Raw genomic sequence first — 20748 nt, 5'->3', positions numbered from 1 at the left:
TTATGTGAGACATCATGAATCGTGTCCCATATGCTTCGGATATAGGATCGATTCCATGTGCTATATTCATCCATTCTAAAATTTTCCAAATGCATGGGGCATTAGGAAGGGAAAAAGGTTTAGAACTGGATATGACTAAAAGGATTAAACAATTGTCGAGGACAATCTAAGGTTTACCAAATATTGGTTGCTCAAGGACAGTTGGAAGTATAGTGATAATTCTGGAAGGACCATATTGACATAATCTGTAAGGAGGCAACTCTTGTTCAGAAGTGATAAGTCAGAATGGAATCTGGAAATGTTTCAAAGTTAAGATTTTTCAATCTGTGTAAGATTAAGGAAACTTAATGCAAGAAGGATGTTTCCAAGGAACTGATCTCCTTTGGAATGCTCTGTAATGTTTTTTGTCAAGTCTTTATGACTTTGTGCATAATCATTACAAGAGGATCAATGCATATAAGTTTATAATCTAACAGATTTCAGTAAATGGCATGAATTTGGAATTCTTGCATTTGCAGTAAGGATTTGGGAGTGTGAAAAGAGAATCATTGAAGTTATGTTCAATTGATCTAGTTCACAAAGTAAAGATCATATACAAACATAGTATGCATACTTGGTGTATGGCATGACTAGTGTTTAAGAAAACATAGTGTACATGCTTGGAGCATGGGACAACTATTGTGTTAAATTCAAGAATAAAGTTGATAGCTGAAACAGTATACAATGAATAATGTGTAATCATATGGTGATAAATAAAAGGTGTTCAAAGAGTTGATACCATATTGGATTCGATTATTATTGTGTTTCTTTTTGAATGTTTTGACTTCCCGAATAAACTAGGTTATTCTTTCGGAATGACTAAGTTATTCAAACCATCCACAGTCGGTCATATGTTGGAAGTAGATATGAATTAAGACTGTCATGGGTTGGCTTGTAGAGGTCTAAGGTGTTGGACAAAGGGCTACAACACTCATGAGTGCTCATAAGTTCTGAGTATTGGATTCAACCCGCGCTCATTGGAATCACTTCATGGATTTTATCACGAGTGATCATGAGACGATAATATCTTATATTCTTCAAACCTAGAGATATGAGTTGTTACTATGAGTTGGTTGTACATTGATTGCACGAAAACGCATTTGGTAACTCAGTGCTATAAAACGTGTCTTTGTGTATGATTCAACAAGTAGTTGAACAAGCCATATGAGTCGAAGTTTATCCATTCCTTTTACCTTCGGGATAAAAGCGATATCTGTGGGGCCCTCGATGATTTGATGCTGACAAATGAAAGTGCTCGGCCGGGCCAGGACTGATTTGATTTGTTCAATTAGTCAGTCGTCATAAATCGGAAATCGGGAAACAACAAATGGACAGAGAGAATGATTATAATCCATGTCTCAGTCCATATGATATCTAGAATGGAGGAATATATGATCCCTTATCTAATGGACAAGTCACTGACAAAGGTCAGAGTTCATCTACAAGGTCAGAGTTCGACAGAAGCTTTTGAGAGCTACGATTGCCGGTTGGTTCCTGAAGTCATACGCAATAATAGTTTTAGACTTATCCAAGTGGGAGACTGTTGGATTAATGTCTAAGTCCATAACTATAATTGGTAAGACTTGACCCGACCCGGCATGGTCCATTTGGGTTGCATACCATCATGCACTTGGATAGGCTATAATGAGAGAAATAAGACACTTATGGTTATTAATATATTATAAGTTCAAGTATATTAATAATAAGAATAATAAGATTATTTAATTAGTATTGATCAAGAATTAATCTTGGATTAATTAAGTGATCAAAAGAAGACTAATTAAATATATGGGTTGATTGTGTAAATCATCCATACTTATATATTGGGCTAATGCTCCATGGATAATCAAGTTGGGCTAAAACCCATAGGATGGTCCATGGATGCTCCATGGTGTATTTGTACCCATGGATCATGGAAATGAAAGGCCATGTCAATTAGGGTTTACATGGTGTAACCCTAACTATATAAGCATCTTATTCTTGACCAAATCGGCCACTAGAATCACACTAGTGTGTGAAGTAAAAGGGCTAGCTGATTTCATGAGTTGTAGAATTCTCTCAAGTTATTCCAAGTGTTTTGGTGATTGTGATTCCATTTGAGGTGTCACACTTGGGGCACTTGGCACTCAAGCTTCATGAAGACTTTCTACATCAAAGAGGTATGTATTCTATCTTGCTATAGTTATTGTTTTGTATGCTAGATTAGGATAATACCTTGGAAGTTCTTATTTGCATGTATAATAGAGAAAACATAGATCCAAGGTATTTAGGGTTGCATGTACACTTAGGAGTGTTAGAATGTTCATAACCCAACAAAACTGTGGTACGTGGTGAGCCAAACCGATAAAACAACGTTGCATACTCATCGGGAGTGTGTAAGATTCTTAAACAAGGCTTAACAGGGTTTACAGACCTTGTATTGCGAAGCCGGACACTCGCATTTGTCACACACGAAACTCTCTCAATCGCTTTCACTCTATCTCTCTTTATCGAGAATATCTCCCAAATCTCCCCACGTATGTCAAATCTCTCCCAAATCTCTCTAAGTATGTGAAATCTCTCCTAAATCTCTCTTTGTATGAGAAATCTCTCTAAGTATGTGAAATCTCTCCCAAAACTCTCTTTGTATGAGAAATCTCTCCAAGAATGTGAAATCTCTCCCAAATCTCTCTCAAAAGTTCCCGTAACTTTTCGAAGTCATTCGGGTCATTCCGACCCTTAACCGGGTCAAAAACGGCTTGAAACGGGGTAAAAACGAGTAAAATAGGCTTAAGGACCCTAAACCCCTCTTCAGGAGCCGAAACCCCTCTTAGGGCCGAAAGTCCTCTTAGGGACCGAACCCTCTTGGACCGAACCCGAAGGCTGCTGAACCGAACCCGAAGGTCCCTATAGGGATCGAATCTGCTGAGAACCGAAGCTGGAAGAGCGGAACCCGAACCTCGCATAGGACCGAAACTGAAGGTCCTCTCGGACCGAACCCTCCTTTCGCCTTCGCCTCATCTTGCCTTCGGGCCATTTCGCTTCATGCACCTTTGGTCCAATCCTCATAACCGAGCTTCGTTCCCACCCTCTATAGGAGCGAACCCTCACACTCTCAGTCCGTAATGCGAGAGGCCTCGCAGAAAAGCCTTTTCTTCCCGGTTTTCGAGTAGTTTTGCATTTTAGGCCCGTTTTTAATTATTTTAACGCGGGATTTTCAGCCAAATCTTTATTTTAACATATAAGGCCCCATATTTATTAATTATCCACAATTTTTAGGATAAACCTTATCCAAGAAGAGTGGGTGAAGTACAAGAGGTGGAGTGTTGACTTTCCTTTATTCTATGACACAAGCAACCACTCCTATACCCACTCCATGTCACTATTCACCATCAGCCCATCCCTAGTCACTTCATAGTCCTTTCTCATTATTTCCAGCCATTTCCCACGGTCTTAGAGCTGGAACATCCACCCTCTCTCCTTACACTTCATTCATTCTCTCATTTTTCCACCAAGAATCACACTCCAAACTCTCTCATCTTTCTCTCTCAATTTCGAGAACTTCAAGGCATACTCCAAGGCTTTTCCCCTTCATTTGGTAAGTATCATCATCTTTCTTATGATTATTACACATCCTCCTAATCAAAATCATAGATTGCTTACACAAACATCATCACATTCTTGTTAGATCTTCGAATCTTCAAGTGATTCTTCAAGTGTTCTTGAGTTGGACACTTCTCTTCTTCAACACTCATCTACTGAAATCACATAAGGTGAGTTCATACCCCTATATTTTCATATTTTCTCAAGTTTTTAGGGGGGGAATACAAGTTAAAACACCAAGAACATAACTAAACTTTTCTAATAGCCTTCATCAGAAAAGTTCAACTCCATTCACGGACTGTTTTGGACAACTTAAACATTTTTGTTTTCAAAACTGTTGTAGGCGTAAGTAGTTCCAGTTCTTAGCTTTAAAATGACTACTTGCACATCTCCATAAGATGTCTCTACAATTTATGGTGATTTTTACAAAACTGCCTATCATTTATAACACCAATCCGGACCAGTCTGTGATTATGGACATTTTTACCCAAGTTGGAGGTCATTAAAAATCATGATAAAAATTATGAGTAAACTAGACAGATTTTGGGAACTCTCAGAATTTACGGATTTAGTTTTCGACTTCGTATGATTTTTCTATGACTTTTCTAAAACAGCGCAGAAAGGCTAAATTTAGTTAACAGCATATAAATTTCATAACACTTTGTATTATGTTGAGAAAAGTGTATAACAATGAGTTCTAAATATTGAATGTGTTTCCTTGTTAGTTTATCCTCATAAACTGAAACTTAGTCATTCATGATAAGATTATTCATTCATTTAGAACACTTATATTAAGCTATAATAAGCATAGTTTATGGATTCATAACACTAATGCATTTTCATAAAAGAGTTCTTATACATTACAAACGTTTTGGATAAACTATAATAGGTATAGTTTATGATTCATCACATAAAACACTCGTACAAAAAGGGTACATTCATACAAAAAGGTTTTACACTCACGCACACCACACGTAAACTTGTTAACCTAAATTGTGAGACAATCTCTTTCCGTACGTCCGAGTGCGGGATCTAAATTCCTGGTAGTTATAATTAGAGTCTCCTGGAGGGAGAACGTGATAGTTGTGTATAGATCTATATTGGGTTAGACACCCCACACCTGAGCTGCATGCAACAGCTAGACCGGCAGGTCTGTGGTGACAAGTGTCATTTCAGTTTCGCGACGCCTGAGAAACGTCGTGGCAGGTTTATTCAGTCATTAGTATGATTATAGCGGCTCACATAGGGATTTAACAACATAAAGTTTACAGGGATTTTCATAAATCAAAAGGGGTTTTATGTCGATTTAAAATCACTTTTTATATCAATAATTACAAATATTATGGTATATTTTATGTCTTGGTATTAAAAGACTACACATCATTCATTTCGGGATTTATCTCAAATCAGAAAGGGTTTTACGCCAATTTAAAACCACATTTATATCTTTAAGTATGACAAATACTTGTTCATTTTCGGTCCTGGTATTTAGGACCACATAACTTTTATAAGGAAAATATTGGATTTTTCTTGGTAACATACATCTCTTTACAAAGATCGATTTTCAAACTCTTATTGTCAAAAGCTTATGAACTCACCAACCTTTGTGTTGACACTTTTCAAAACTACTTGTATTCTAAGGAATTCAGTGAAACAGGAAATCAACAATGTTTCGAGGATGGGACGATAAATCGTCAAACAGTTCATTTTGTATCATAATGTAATTGACTCGAATCATGTAAACCTATACTTTGGTGTAACTTTTTCAATTATATTTATGATGGTTGTATTTACTTTGAGCACTATTATACTCGTTGTTGTGATACTCTACATGAAGTCCTCCACCCCCGGACGTTTCTGCCATCCTTGGTTTAGGCGTGTGACATAGTCAGTTGTCCTTAGTCTAGGAGTGTGGACAGGACATAAAATCTTTCATAAATCCTGAGTATAGATTTACACAAATACCAGTTGTAACATCCCAAAAATACCAGCAAAAATTTCATTTTTAAATTAGGGTAATACGTAAAAAATATCATTACAAAACTTTCATAATAATACTCCATGTTTGAAAACCGGTAATAAGATAGTATATTTCAGAGTACATCCCAGAAAATCCATAGTGCGGAAAACAAGAGTGTGTGTGACATGCTGCTACCGCGTCGGCTCCTTTCCCTTAGCTGAAGAGATACCTAAAACCAAAACTGAAAACTGTAAGCACGAAGCTTAGTGAGTTCCCCCACTGTACCACATACCATATAATCACATAACATACATAAATTGTCAGACATATCTGGGTGCCCGACCTACCCCTTCGATCCTCTCGACCGGACACTGCCTAGCATATCTCGGTGCTGGCCTCCCCTTCGGTCCTCTCGACCGGATTCTGCCTAGCATATCTGGGTGCTGACCTCCCCTTCGGTCCTCTCGACCGGATACTGCCTAGCATATCTGGGTGCTGGCCTCCCCTTCAGTCCTCTCGACCGGATACTAGGGAACTATTTCTCCCCTCTACTACTACCACATAACATGTATCACAATATCAGAGTCTATCTAACATGGCTGGGTATGGCTACCCCTTCGGCCCTATCGGCCGGATATCTTGGGGACTATCTCCCCTACTGTCACTAGCACATAAACACAACACAGGTAGTAGTAATCCCTAGATGAATATCACAGAGACAATCATCTACATACAACTCCTACTGGTGGGCCGGCATTGTGGCCGTAGATCGACCACTACTGGAAGGTAACTCACCTCGATGTAGCTGCTGATCTGTGTGGGAATTAACTGTCTGCTGCTGCTCCGGAAATCCTCCGGCTATAATTCCCACAAAACACTCAATCAATCACTGCTAACTGTCCCTTGGGGTAAAATGACCATTTTACCCCTAACCAAGTCATAAGCCAAGGTTAGAGTCAACTTTCAGTTGACCCGACTCGCCGAGTCTCTATCCAATCCATTGTCCTGTATCCCGTCTCTACTCGTCGAGTTAGGCGTTGACTCGACGAATTCTCCTTCTAAACTGATGCCCAAGTCCTTCATCCTACTCGCCGAGTTGTATGAACAACTCGCCGAGTTCATCTTCATCCGATGAACACTTTATGTTGTGACTCGCCGAGTTGTATGAATAACTCGTCGAGTCTGTTCTTGATCTATGAAGATTGTCTTGAACTCGCCTAGTTCCTTCATGGATGAGTTCGACTTCCAACTCACCGAGTCCACCCCGGACTCACTACACTACTCGCCATAACGGAAAAAAGGGGCAAAACCCGGGGACTCGCGTCTCGACTCGCCGAGTCCGATGAACGACTCGTCGAGTCGTTACCATGCAGTTACTAGATCCATGATCCTGGGGCTTGATTAATACGTAAAGTTTCCAACTTTACGTGTAAATAGGCAACCATGAGGGTTTTAGGGTCCAAAATGCACCAAAAGGGTAGATCTATGGCTTTCATGTAATACGGTTCCAAAAAGACAGAAGATCTGAGCTCCTAGAGCTCAACCATGCCTAGATCTAAAGGTCAATCAGCTTATTACAAACCCTCAAACATACACAAGCTTGGAAATGGTTCAAGGAGGACTTTAATGGAGCTATAAGGGACAATAACCATGAAAACAAGGGGAAAACGAGCTATACCTTAGGAAACACACTGAGATAGCTCAAAGATGCCTGACCTCCTTTTCTTCTTCTTGATCTACTCTTCTCCCCACTCCAAAACTTCAAGAGGACACACCAAAAGCTTCAAACTCACAAGGAAACAAAGCTTGAACGAGATATAGAGCTCTGAGGGTGAATGGGCGTGAGATTGGGGCGGAATGAGGGTTTAAATAGGGTGCAAACCCCTGAAACTTAGGGTTTCATCCAACAGCGGTGACTCGCCAAGTCCAGAATACGGACTCGCCGAGTCGCTAACTTAAAACATGTCCCGGGTCCCGACTCTACTCGGCGAGTCGGGCCTACAACTCTCCGAGCACAAGCCTAAAAATGCAAACACTTATACAAATTTCCACATACCAGGAATCAGGTGCTACAAATCTCCCCCCACTTATTTTAGACTTCGTCCTCAAAGTCTGCTGCTCGATCCCGAAACAGCTCGGGGTAATGCTCCATCATTTCTTCCACCGGCTCCCAAGTCCACTCTGAACCCTTTCGGTGCTGCCATTGCAACTTCACTAATTCCACCTTTTTGTTCCTCAAATCCTTCGACTTCCGGTCGAGGATCGCGACTGGGCACTCAATGTAATTCAGGCTGTCATCAACCTGAATATCCTCTAATGGCACCACCGCTGAATCATCCACAAGACACTTTCGCAGCTGAGAAACATGGAAGGTGTTGTGGATCTGGCTAAGATCAACTGGCAGATCCAGCCTATATGCTACCTTGCCCACCCGGGCTACAACCCTGAACGGTCTGATGAATCTCGGGCCCAACTTGCCCCGCTTCCTGAATCGAATGACGCATTTCGAAGGCGACACCTTCAGGAGAACCATATCCCCGACCTGGAACTCCAAGTCGGATCGACGCTTGTCGGCGTAACTTTTCTGCCGACTCTGAGCAGTCTGAAGCCTGCTCCGAACATGCTGGATCCTCTCGGTCGTCTTGAGCACCACCTCGGTGCTCCCCATGACCCACTGGCCAACTTCACCCCAGCATATCGGGGTCCTGCACCTCCGACCGTACAACATCTCGAATGGGGGACGGTCAATACTCGCGTGGTAGCTGTTGTTGTACGAGAACTCAACCAAGGTAAGATAGGTATCCCAGCTACCACCGAAATCTAACACGCATGCTCGCAACATATCCACCAAAGTCTGGATGGTACGCTCGCTCTGACCATCCGTCTGCGGGTGAAAGGCGGTGCTAAAATGCAAACGAGTGCCCAACTCGTCATGAAACTTCTTCCAAAACCTGGAAGTGAACCGCACATCTCGGTCTGATATCACTGACACTGGAACCCCGTGCCGTGCTACTATCTCCCTGATGTAGATATCGGCCAACTTTTTGGCCGAGATGCTATCCTAGATCGGAATAAAGTGGGCGCTCTTGGTCAATCGATCCACAATGACCCAAATCGAATCTACTCCACGCGCAGTCCTGGGAAGCTTCGTGATAAAATCCATCGTGATATCTTCCCATTTCCACAGCGGAATATCCAACAGCTACATCTTACCATTCGGTCTCTGATGTTTGTCCTTGACCTTCCTGCAGGTCAAGCACCGCTCGACGTACCACGCCACATCCCACTTCATGCAGGGCCACCAATAATCTAGGCGAAGATCCCGATACATCTTCATCGCCCATGGATGAATAGAGAATCGGGATTTGTGCGCCTCCTCCATCAAGATCTGGCGCACGCCTCCATGATACGGCACCCACATCCTACGGTGTAGTGTCAATAACCCCCGGGTATCATAATCAAAGGAGGTGACTTGACCCACTATTCTTTCACTCTTCCGATGCTCCTCCTTCATAGCCTCCTGTTGAGCCTCCTGAATCTGCTCCAACAGGGAAGTCACCACAGTCATCCTCATGCAAATATCCCTGATCGGCGCCGCCTTGAGGCTAAGTGCATCGGCCACCACATTGGCCTTTCCTGGTTGGTAAAGGATCTCACAATCATAATCCTTCTCCACGTCCAACCACCGACGCTGCCTCACGTTCAGATTCGGCTGATCCATGAGGTACCTCAAACTCTTGTGGTCCGTGTAGATGGTACACCGGACTGCATAGAGGTAATGCCGCCAAATCTTGAGGGCGAAAACAACTGCCCCCAACTCCAAATCATGTGTCAGGTAGTTCGCCTCATGAGGCTTGAGCTGCCTCAAAGCGTAAGCAATGACATGCCCCATTTGCATCAGTACCGCGCCCAACCCTGAAATGGACGAGTCACAGTAAATCACAAAATCCTCTACACCCTCTGGCAGGGCTAAGATTGGCGCCTCGCACAATCTCTGCCTCAACGTCTCGAACGCTACCTGCTGCTCAGGCCCCCATCGAAAGATCATGACTTTCCTAGTCAACCGTGTCAGGGGTACGGCTATCTTGGAGAAATCCCGAATGAATCTCCGATAATAACCTACCAATCCTAGGAAACTCTGAATCTCGGATGGAGACTTCGGAACCTCCCACCTCATCACAGCCTCCACCTTGGCCGGGTCTACTAAAATCCCGTTCTGGTTGACTAGGTGCCCAAGGAACTGCACCTCGCGCAACCAAAACTCACATTTGGAGAACTTGGCGTACAAGCTCTCCCTCCTCAGGATCTCCAATACCTCTCTCAGATGCTCCTCATGCTCTTCCTGTGTCTTGGAATAAACCAAGATGTCGTCAATGAAAAATATCACAGACCGATCCAGCATCGACCTGCATACGCGGTTCATGAGGTCCATGAACACGGCAGGAGCATTGGTGAGCCCAAACAGCATCACCACGAACTCATAATGGCCATAACGCGTCTGAAACGCGGTCTTCTGTATGTCCTCCTCTCTAACCCTCATCTGATGATAGCCTGGACGCAAATTGATCTTGGAGAACCAAGATGCTCCCTGCAACTGATCAAAGAGGTCATCAATCCTCGGGATGGGGTAACGGTTCTTCACTGTTACCTTGTTTAGCTCCCGATAATCTATACACATCCGATGCGACCCGTCCTTCTTCTTCACAAACAGAATCGGGGCTCCCCAGGGTGAACTGCTTGGTCTAATGAATCCCTTGTCTAGCAGCTCCTGCAGCTGCGTAGACAACTCCTGCATCTCAGGAGGAGCCAACCGATATGGTGCCTTGGCTATCGGAGCCGCACTTGGAACGAGGTCAATCCTGAACTCCACCTGTCGCTCCAGAGGTATCCCAGGAAGCTCCTCTGGGAAAACATCTGCGAAATCTCGCACCACCAGAACCACGCTCACTGTCGCCTTACCCGCCTCCCGGGTATCCATCACATACGCGACATATCCTACGCATCCCTGCTGAAGGTAGCATCTAGCCCTCATTGCTGAACATACTGTGGGTCCGCACTATGGCCTCTCGCCATGAATCACTAACTCTCCCCCACAAGGGGTCCTGACTCGCACTAGCTGCTGCGCGCAATCTATCACCGCCCCATTAGGGCTCAACCAATCCATGCCTATAATCACCTTGTTCCCACGCAACAGAATGGGAACCAGATCCACCAAATAGCGCTTCTCGAATAACCTGAGAACACAATCTCTGAATACTGATGACGCCCGCACCGATCGATCGTCGGCAATCTCCACCTCCAAAGGGCAATCCAACATGGCCGAAGACTCAGTGAACTTCTTGCTAAGCGCAAGGGAAACAAGCGATCAGGTAGCACCCGAGTCGAACAACACCTGGACTAGGATAGCGTTCACATGGAACGATCCTAATACACATATATATACACCGAGCACATATTAATATCATAACATCATATAAATAAATGAGAAGGAAAGAATCATACCCGTCACCACGTCGGGTGCTGCGCGTGCCTCCTCGGCGGTCAGCTGAAATGCCTGGCTCCTCACCACTGGAGCCTCTGCCTTTCCCTGCCGGCCATCTGTGATCCGCAGGGTCGCTGGAGCTGGCGCCTTCACTGGCGTTGTAACTGTCAACTGGGGGCAATTGGCCTTCTTGTGGCCCCTCTGGTTGCAGTGGAAACACAGCAACTCAGACGTCTGAATAACTGCTGCCAGAGCAGTGCAATCCCTGCTATAGTGCCTAGACTTGCCGCACTTATAGCAGCCTGATGGTCCCAACCTGTACGCCCCCTCGTGCGACTTGCCGCATTTCCTGCAGCGGCCTCGTCCCTGTTGGCCCTTTGGCCCCAAATCTGATCCCTTGGGCTTCTTCCCCGAAGCCCCTCCTGACTGTCCCTCCTCTGCCTTCCGTTTCCAGATGTGCTCCAAATCTATCTCCCTCTCGCTCGCCCTGGCAATCATAAAGTCCAAGGTGGGGCAAGCTGAAAAACTAACGTGCTCCCGAATATCAGCTCGGAGCATGTCATGATAGCGGGTCCTCCTCATGTCCTCATCACCCGCATATTGGGGCACCAACAACGCCCTACCCCGGAACTTGGCGGTGATCTCTGCCACAGTCTCCGTCGTCTGCCTCATATCCAAAAACTCCCTGGCCAGCAGCTGAAGCTCGACAGTCGGCGCAAACTCTGCCTTGAATCTTGTCACAAAATCCGACCAAGTCATAGCCTCGATCGCTGAGGCTCCCAACAAGTCACCCACTGACTCCCACCAGTCTCGAGCTCGGTCTCGTAAACACCCTGCTGCATACCTCACCTTCGACCCCTTCGGGCAGAAGCTAGTCAACTGTGCAGACTCGATGTCTGCAATCCATCGTCTGGAAGCAATGGGGTCTTTCACCCCATGGAAATCCGGCGCACCACTGCCCATTAAGTCCTTAAAGGACAGTGTGCGAGAGCCCGACTGGCTAGATGCCATGTCGCTCCTGAATGCCCGGAGGCGATCTTCCATCAACTCGATGATCCCTTCCTTGATCGACCTGAAGATAATGGGGGTCGACTCAAGGATGCCCCTGGTGATCTCTGACGCGATGAACTCGCGTAGTCCCTCATCTACTGGCTCGGAACCTGAGCCCGAACCTGACCCCTCTCCTGAACCGCCATCTATCGGCCTCGATCGTGGTACCACCATTCTGCAATAACAATCGTTAGTGATACTGATACTCATGAGGGATCACATCTACCACAAGTTCCCTGGTCTTATCCTGGCCTCCCTTGGCTCAGGTACGGATCCTCTGCTTTCAGTAGTACGGGCCCATACTACCTTCCACATTTATCCATACCTTCTTCAAGGACTGCCTCGACTCCACCAGATCCCGTCCACTACTGCTGATCACCGCTATACTCATCCTAGGCTTGCCCTAGGGAAATCTCACGCTCCACCCTACCAGGTCCTCAGCTGCTGAAGGCCTCCTAGTAATGCCAATTAACCATTACCTGAATACCATCACATGTGGTGAGGCTCGGATAATCCTTCGAGTAATAGACTCGTCCCTACAACGGTTAGACTCAAACGAGAGCTGCGCAATAGGCCCAAATCCAGCACTCTAAGATTATTCAACCCTGATCACATGTGACGTGACGTATTCACCTAATGGCTAACTCCCACCACTTAGAGTCCCACAAGCACAAAGCAAGCAGCATTCAAACTAAGGGAACAATTCTCAAGCAATTCTGCTCTCATAGAGAAACTGAACTAGCATACAGAGCTAAACTCATACTATCAGGCATACCCTAACAGGCTATCCTACTGCTGTCTACTCAATTCTAGCATGCAATTTTTCATACACTGAAGCACATAAAGCAGGCACATAAGGCATCACTCCTAGATCCTTAGTCCTATTCTAGCATGCTGTTCTACTGAAACTGATAAACACATCATAAGCTTGTATGGGTACTTTGGGGAATACTTACTTGAGCTCGGCCGGTTGCGCACATCACACACTTCATTTCTTCTTAGAACACTTTACTTAAACTTTTAGAAAACATTTCCTTTTTCAAAATCTTTTAATCCCTCGATTTGAGTTCAAACACCCCCGAAGGTGTGTCCGAATCCCTCAAACCAGGGCTCTGATACCAACTTGTAACATCCCAAAAATGACGGCAAAATTTTCATTTTTAAATTAGGTTAATACGTAAAAACATCATTACAAAACATTCATAATAATACTCCATGTTTGAAAACCGGTAATAAGATAGTATATTTCAGAGTACATCCCAGAAAATCCATAGTGCGGAAAACAAGAGTGTGTGTGACATGCTGCTACCGCGCCGGCTCCTTTCCCTTAGCTGAAGAGATACCTGAAACCAAAACTGAAAACTGTAAGCACGAAGCTTAGTGAGTTCCCCCACTGTACCACATACCATATAATTGATGGGTTTTGGTCATAAGACATCCTATGTGCTCATACAAACCCTAATGCTTGGATCTAGGTTTCTCTATTGTACATGCTTTGAATCCAAGACTATAAACCCTAATTCTAGCATATGGAAATCGATATTAACATATAATTAGGTTTAAGATATTACCTTGATTGTTATGTAGTAATAACAATCCCAATTCCTCCTTGAATTGACTTTGGAAGGCTTAGAGTCACAAGTGTCACTCCTCTAATGGCTTATAAACACCAAGAGCAAATGGAGAAGGTATAAAGAGAGAGGAGAGTGGTAGGAATTCGTCCTTAGGACTTCTTGGGAAGGCTTAGACGAATTCATGAGCCTTAGGGGGTTTATATAGGTGTAAAGATTAGGGTTTTAGTCCTTATCCTTATATAGTTGCTTGCCCACCAAGCAACCATAAGATAAGTCTTAGAAACCCTTATCCAAGTCGAATTCTAAGGCATTATCTCCTTAAATTCGTTCACCCTATATTTAAGATAATCCTTACCTTATTTTGTAACTATCACATAATTACAATTCAACCCCTCTAGTTTAATTATTTACACTTGATCACAAAATTAATTCTTAATTAATTATTGACCAATATTAATTAAACAAATATGATTTCTCCTTTAATATATTATTCTTATAACATATTAATAAATCATAATATCCTCTCTCTTAATTTATTTCTCCAATCAAGTTGCTTAGGTGAAGGCAACCCAAAAGGACCACGCACCATCGGGTCAAGTACATACCAAAATAGTTATGGACTTAAACACTAATCCAACAATAATCACATAACATACATAAATTGTCAGGCATATCTGGGTGCCCGACCTACCCCTTCGGTCCTCTTGACCGGACACTACTTAGCATATCTGGGTGCTGGCCTCCCTTTTGGTCCTCTCGACTGGATTCTGCCTAGCATATTGGGTGCTAACCTCCCCTTCGGTCCTCTCGACCGGATACTGCCTAGCATATCTGGGTGCTGGCCTCCCCTTCGGTCCTCTCGACCGGATACTGGGGAAATATTTCTCCCCTCTACTACTACCACATAACATGTATCACAATATTAGAGTCTATCTAACATGGTTGGGTATGGCTACCCCTTCGGCCTTATCGGCCAGATATCTTGGGGACTATCTCCCCCTACTGTCACTAGCACATAAACACAACACAGGTAGTATTAATCCCTAGATGAATATCACAGAGACAATCATCTACATACAACTCCTACTGGTGGGCCGGCATTGTGGCCGTAGATCGACCACTACTGGAAGGTAACTCACCTCGATGTAGCTGCTGATCTGTGTGGGAATTAACTGTCTGCTGCTGCTCCGGAAATCCTCCGGCTATAATTCCCACAAAACACTCAATCAATCACTGCTAACTGTCCCTTGGGGTAAAATGACCATTTTACCCCTGACCAAGTCATAAGCCAAGGTTAGAGTCAACTTTCAGTTGACCCGACTCGCCGAGTTGGCTCTCCAACTCGCCGAGTCTCTATCCAATCCATTGTCCTGTATCCCGTCTCTACTCGTCGAGTTAGGCGTTGACTCGACGAATTCTCCTTCTAAACTGATGCCCAAGTCCTTCATCCTACTCGTCGAGTTGTATGAACAACTCGCCGAGTTCATCTTCATCCGATGAACACTTTATGTTGTGACTCGCCGAGTTGTATGAATAACTCGTCGAGTCTGTTCTTGATCTATGAAGATTGTCTTGAACTCGCCGAGTTCCTTCATGGATGAGTTCGACTTCCAACTCACCGAGTCCACCCCGGACTCACTACACTACTCGCCATAACGGAAAAAAGGGGCAAAACCCGGGGACTCGCGTCTCGACTCGCCGAGTCCGATGAACGACTCGCCGAGTCGTTTCCATGCAGTTACTATATGGTCAAATCTGCTAGAATCCAGCTCATGCCATACATAGATCCGTGATCCTGGGGCTTGATTAACACGTAAAGTTTCCAACTTTATGTGTAAATAGGCAACCATGACGGTTTTAGGGTCCAAAATGCACCAAAAGGGTAGATCTATGGCTTTCATGTAATATGGTTCCAAAAAGATAGAAGATCTGAGCTCCTGGAGCTCAACCATGCCTAGATCTAAAGGTCAATCAGCTTATTACGAACCCTCAAACATACACAAGCTTGGAAATGGTTCAAGGAGGACTTTAATGGAGCTATAAGGGAAAATAACCATGAAAACAAGGGGAAAACGAGTTATACCTTAGGAAACACACTGAGATAGCTCAAAGATGCCTGACCTCCTCTTCTTCTTCTTGATCTACTCTTCTTCCCACTCCAAAACTTCAAGAGGACACACAAAAATCTTCAAACTCACAAGGAAACAAAGCTTGAACGAGATATAGGGCTCTGAGGGTGAATGGGGGCGAGATTGGGGCGGAATGAGGGTTTAAATAGGGTGCAAACCCCTGAAACTTAGGGTTTCATCCAACAGCGGTGACTCGCCGAGTCCAGAATACGGACTCGCCGAGTCGCCAACTTAAAACGTGTCCCGGGTCCCGAATCTACTCGGCGAGTCGGGCCTACAACTCTCCGAGCACAAGGCTAAAAATGCAAACACTTATACAAATTTCCACATACCAGGAATCAGGTGCTACACCAGTTGTCCCTTATCCGGGAGTATCGAATGGGCACAATCATGGACTCGAGAATATGGATTAGATCCGGGAGTAAGAGTTAAAACTTATGGTCCAAGGGTATGGATAGTCTCGTTGAGAGGATTAACGGGGTGGGGTAACAGTTGGTTATATATATATATATATATATATATATATATATATATATATATAGAGAGAGAGAGAGAGAGAGAGAGAAAATTATATATTGTGTGAATTCTAAATTATATATATGTTATAACATTGTGGGATTGGAATCCGTATATACTCACTAGGTTTTCCAAACCTGACCCACTCAATATTTTTGTATCACAGGTATCAATACAAAGACACATTACACTGAGAGAATAAAGAGATGTATATCATTAGTGTAGATGAATATAAGTTGGGTTTATGCTTATGTGTCTGTATGGACCAGGACATCGCAAATGTTTTAAAACGAATAAAATACATCTCATCGGAGATGCTTGCATAAAGTATTTATCATGTTTTCTGGGAACAAATTCCGCAACGGTTTTCTTTAAAAGATTACTTTTATTTTAAAACAAAGCATGAACAAATCGGTCTTTTCTGGCCGTGAAATTTGGGGATGTCACAGTTGGTATAAAAGCATTAGTTTATGCGAACTAGGAATTTGTAGGATTTCTAGACTTAAACTTAGAATGCTAAGTGAAGAATGTGAGATGAGTGTCTGCTATATTTCAGACACGAGCACTAATTTATTTTAGGAAAGATGCCTAAAATGCTTTTATGTGCTAAATGTTATATGTTTGCTATATATGATATTATTTGTTCGAATCTATGGTTTGTTGCCAACCGAATCTGGAAACCTTATGTGTTTGGGATTCTAAGCATATGACGATGACATTAGAACTAGCATGTAACGTTTAAGAGTGATAAGGATGATTTAAATAACTATCGTAAATGACGATCTAAATTCACCTTATTCGGTGTGTAGTTTAAAAATGGCAAGAACTAGATGCGGAGTTGGAAATGCGAACGAAAGCAGGAATCAACCACCTGTAATTGAGCAAGCACCTGTTGTAGCAGCAACACTTGAGCAATTAACAATTGTTGGTGTACAAGCGATGATTCAAAAAATGTTGGATCGTCAAATAGAGGAAACTAAACGTCTGCTTTAGCAAAATCGTGAAGAACTTTCAATGCCGATTGAACAGCCCGAATTGAATGAAGGGCAGTCGGAAGGAGGAAAATTTAGTGAGATTGTTGGTCAAGCCAACCCACTGGTTGTTAGGCAAAACAACCAGGATGGAGGAAATGACGGATACAGATGCAAGTACAAGGACTGCATGGCATGCAACCACCGTGTCTATCTGGAAGCCCGACACTAGTGGGTGTTATGGATTGGATCTCTGAGATTGAGACAACGTTCGCGTTGCGAGTGTAGAACCAGACAGAAGACCGCTCTCACGATTCTTCATTTAAATTCCGTAGTGCTGAGCTGGTGGAAGCTACGAGCTGGTTCGATGCCCAAGGGAGAAGCTAGCAAGATGTGTTGGGAAGATTTTGTGGTGCAACTGAAAATGCAATACTGCTCAGAGCAGGATCTTCTGGATATCAACAATGAGTTCCATAATCTGAAGACAGGAAGATTGAGCGTCACCGAGTACGCTATTAGTTTTACGGAGAAGATGAAGCTTGTTCCTTACCTAGTTCCAACTGAACTCTCCAAGGTTTGCAAGTTTGCCTATGGATTACCAGCGGACTTTGGTCCAATGGTCAAGCAAGCAACCACCTTGAAAGCCGCCATCTGGGCTGCTAAGAATGTCGAGACCCAGATAAGGGAAAAGAATCTGGAGAGGGCCAAAGTGGGCGAGAAAAGAAAGATTGAAGCGTCCTCAAGGTCCGATGAGAAGAGAAAATTCTCGAAGTCTGATTTGAAGGAGTTCGAAGAAAGAGCACAATGGTGTGATAAGTGAAAGAGGGAGCACATTGGGAGATGCTCTAACGAGATGACCTGCTTCAAATGCGGGAAGACTGGTCATTACGCCAGTGAATGCACAACCAAAAGAGAAGTCTGCTTAAAGTGTGGTGAATAAGGAAACTTCAAGCAAAACTGCCATAGAAGAGAATAGGCTACAAGGCCGAATGTGTTGCCACAGCCAAAGACAAGAGCATTTCAAATGATCCTTGACGAAGCAGATAACAATGCAAGAAATCAATGATGAAGACTTCATATTAGGATATAGCTAGTATCAAGAAGTGTAGCCTATTAGAGGCATAGTATAGGGTGAACTTCAACCTTTGTGTAATCGTTTCAAGAAATAATATAAACCCTGGTTTTTGTTATCTGATGTGTTGGATGATTATATGATGTTCTTGTGTGGTGACTTGGATTGACTGCGAGAAAATACTTGGGAAGAGAATGAGTATGTGTGAATAGTAGTAGAGGCGTATACTACCGGAAGCACATGACTTGCACTTGGATCAGGGAAAGTCACATGGTTACCAAGAAGGTAGTAATTGATTCCGTTTTATTCAAGTATGTCATTACGATTGTTTCAGTAATGACTAGTAAGATGATTGTTATTCCGACCCTAGTGGTCATATCAAATTGAGTCCGAATACGATAAGTTTGTTACATGGTTCAGAGAACCAAGTTCGATGTAACATCTGACTTAAGTCAAAAGATTGAAATCAATGCGGTCAATAGTATCGCGCTCGTTGTTAAAGTAGCTAGTAGCTAGAAACGCTACATGCTAAAATGTGATTATATCACAATAGAACATGAAGGAATGTATATTCCATTCTGGAATTTGACCCTAAGAGACTTGAGTCTAAGCGTTGCATCTTACGATGAAAGGTCATTAGAGCATGACCCGTCGATCTGTTACAGTAGATAAAGGAAAGTAATTATCCTAAGAAGAAGACAGAGTCCTCAATAAGGATTTATTTTGTAACTCGAAGGTTACGATTGAAATTCTAACATAGGACGAAGATCAGATGCAAGATTGAGCATCGCTTGCAGTCAAGAAGTCTAAGAATTTGATACTAATTCGAAGAAACTTATATATATATATATATATATATATATATATATATATATATATATATATTACGATTATTACTTAGGATGGAAAGCTAACGTGCAGAATCATTATACCAGACCTATTTCGTTGATGATTCCGGGACGTAATCATCCTAAGGGAGAGATAATTGTAATGCCCGTAGATCAGGGCTAGTCAGTTTAGAGACGATAAGCATCAAAAATGACTTTTTGATAGAAGATTATTTAGAATAAATAATCTTAACCAAGTTGTAGTGGCCGTGCCAAGGATTCCGGGTATATAAAGAACGACGAAATCCGAGTTATAACGAAGAAGTTATGATTTGTCGAAGTTTCACGATAGATCTGGTATGACATTATGTGACGTAAATAGTGAATTTACGGGCGAGAGCTTGTATAAAAAGAAATGTCTAAATCTGACTTCGTATGAGGAAGTTATAATTTTTCTAAGTTTCAGCTTAGTAGTATGCAACCCAAAGTTCGAATATGAGATCGAGAGATTTCTAGCCGAGACAATCTAAATGAGAATCGAAGATCTCGTTGATAGTAGTGCAACGGTAAAAAGACAGATGAAAACGAACGTCGGATCAAATCTAGCCGACGGAGTCTAAACAAACATTGTAGAGCCTAGACTCACCTATGTGTGGATATAAAGAACGTCAAAAACGGAACTCGTATGCAAAAGATATGAAGTTTTGAAGTTTTGAAAAATAAATAAAAATCTAAAGCTTATCCGAAGAGGGAATGCCCCGCGTTCAGAAGGGAAACGCTTCGCGTTCGTTTACTTGGCCTCAGTTGAACCATGTCGTCGCTGACTCAGTTGTCATCAGATAAGACCCTCTCCCCTACTCCTACGCGCTGCATTCGGAGGAACGCCCAACGTTTAGGGAACGTGCTGCGTTCGGAGGCCACCCTCACCCTATAAATAGGATGCGAGACCAGCCGGGGAAGGTTGCTCAATTTCTTCTCTTTCACCCTTATTCTTCCTTTTTCTTGGCAAGTTATACCCCCCGAAGCCTCGGTATCAATCCCGACACCCGAAGTAAGTCTCGGAGCCCCGAACATCCCAAGAAATAGAGTTGTCAAGTCGAAACTCTGCCCGCGAGAAGACTGGTTTTTGAGAAAACATCCTAGTTTTATCGAAGAATATTACTTTATAGAGACGTAGTGCTATCCGATCATCGTTTTATCAGGTGAGTGCATAATCCCTTTCATGAACATGATTTTAATACATGTATTGTTTGAATGTATTAAATATATGCTTCGTGTGAGTTAGTTGGTGATGTCTGAATTAAGTGTTAAAGAACATACCTGATTAATTATGATAGGTTAAAGAGTAAACCTAAGGTCTATTATAATGGTTATGGGTAGTATCTCTATATGAGTACAAGCGAGATATATACGGAGAATAGAACTTTAAAATATGTCATTGATCCGGAAACATGGATTAGACATAGTTATTCGTCCCTAGTCCGAGAGTATGGATTAAGACGTAGTCAGCTGTCATTAATCCAGGAGTATGGAATAAGACATAGTT

This window comes from Lactuca serriola, chromosome 1 (genome assembly GCF_051521515.1).
Source record: "Lactuca serriola cultivar US96UC23 chromosome 1, Lser_US96UC23_V15, whole genome shotgun sequence".
NCBI lineage: Eukaryota > Viridiplantae > Streptophyta > Magnoliopsida > Asterales > Asteraceae > Lactuca > Lactuca serriola.
This window is presented reverse-complemented; position numbering follows the sequence as displayed.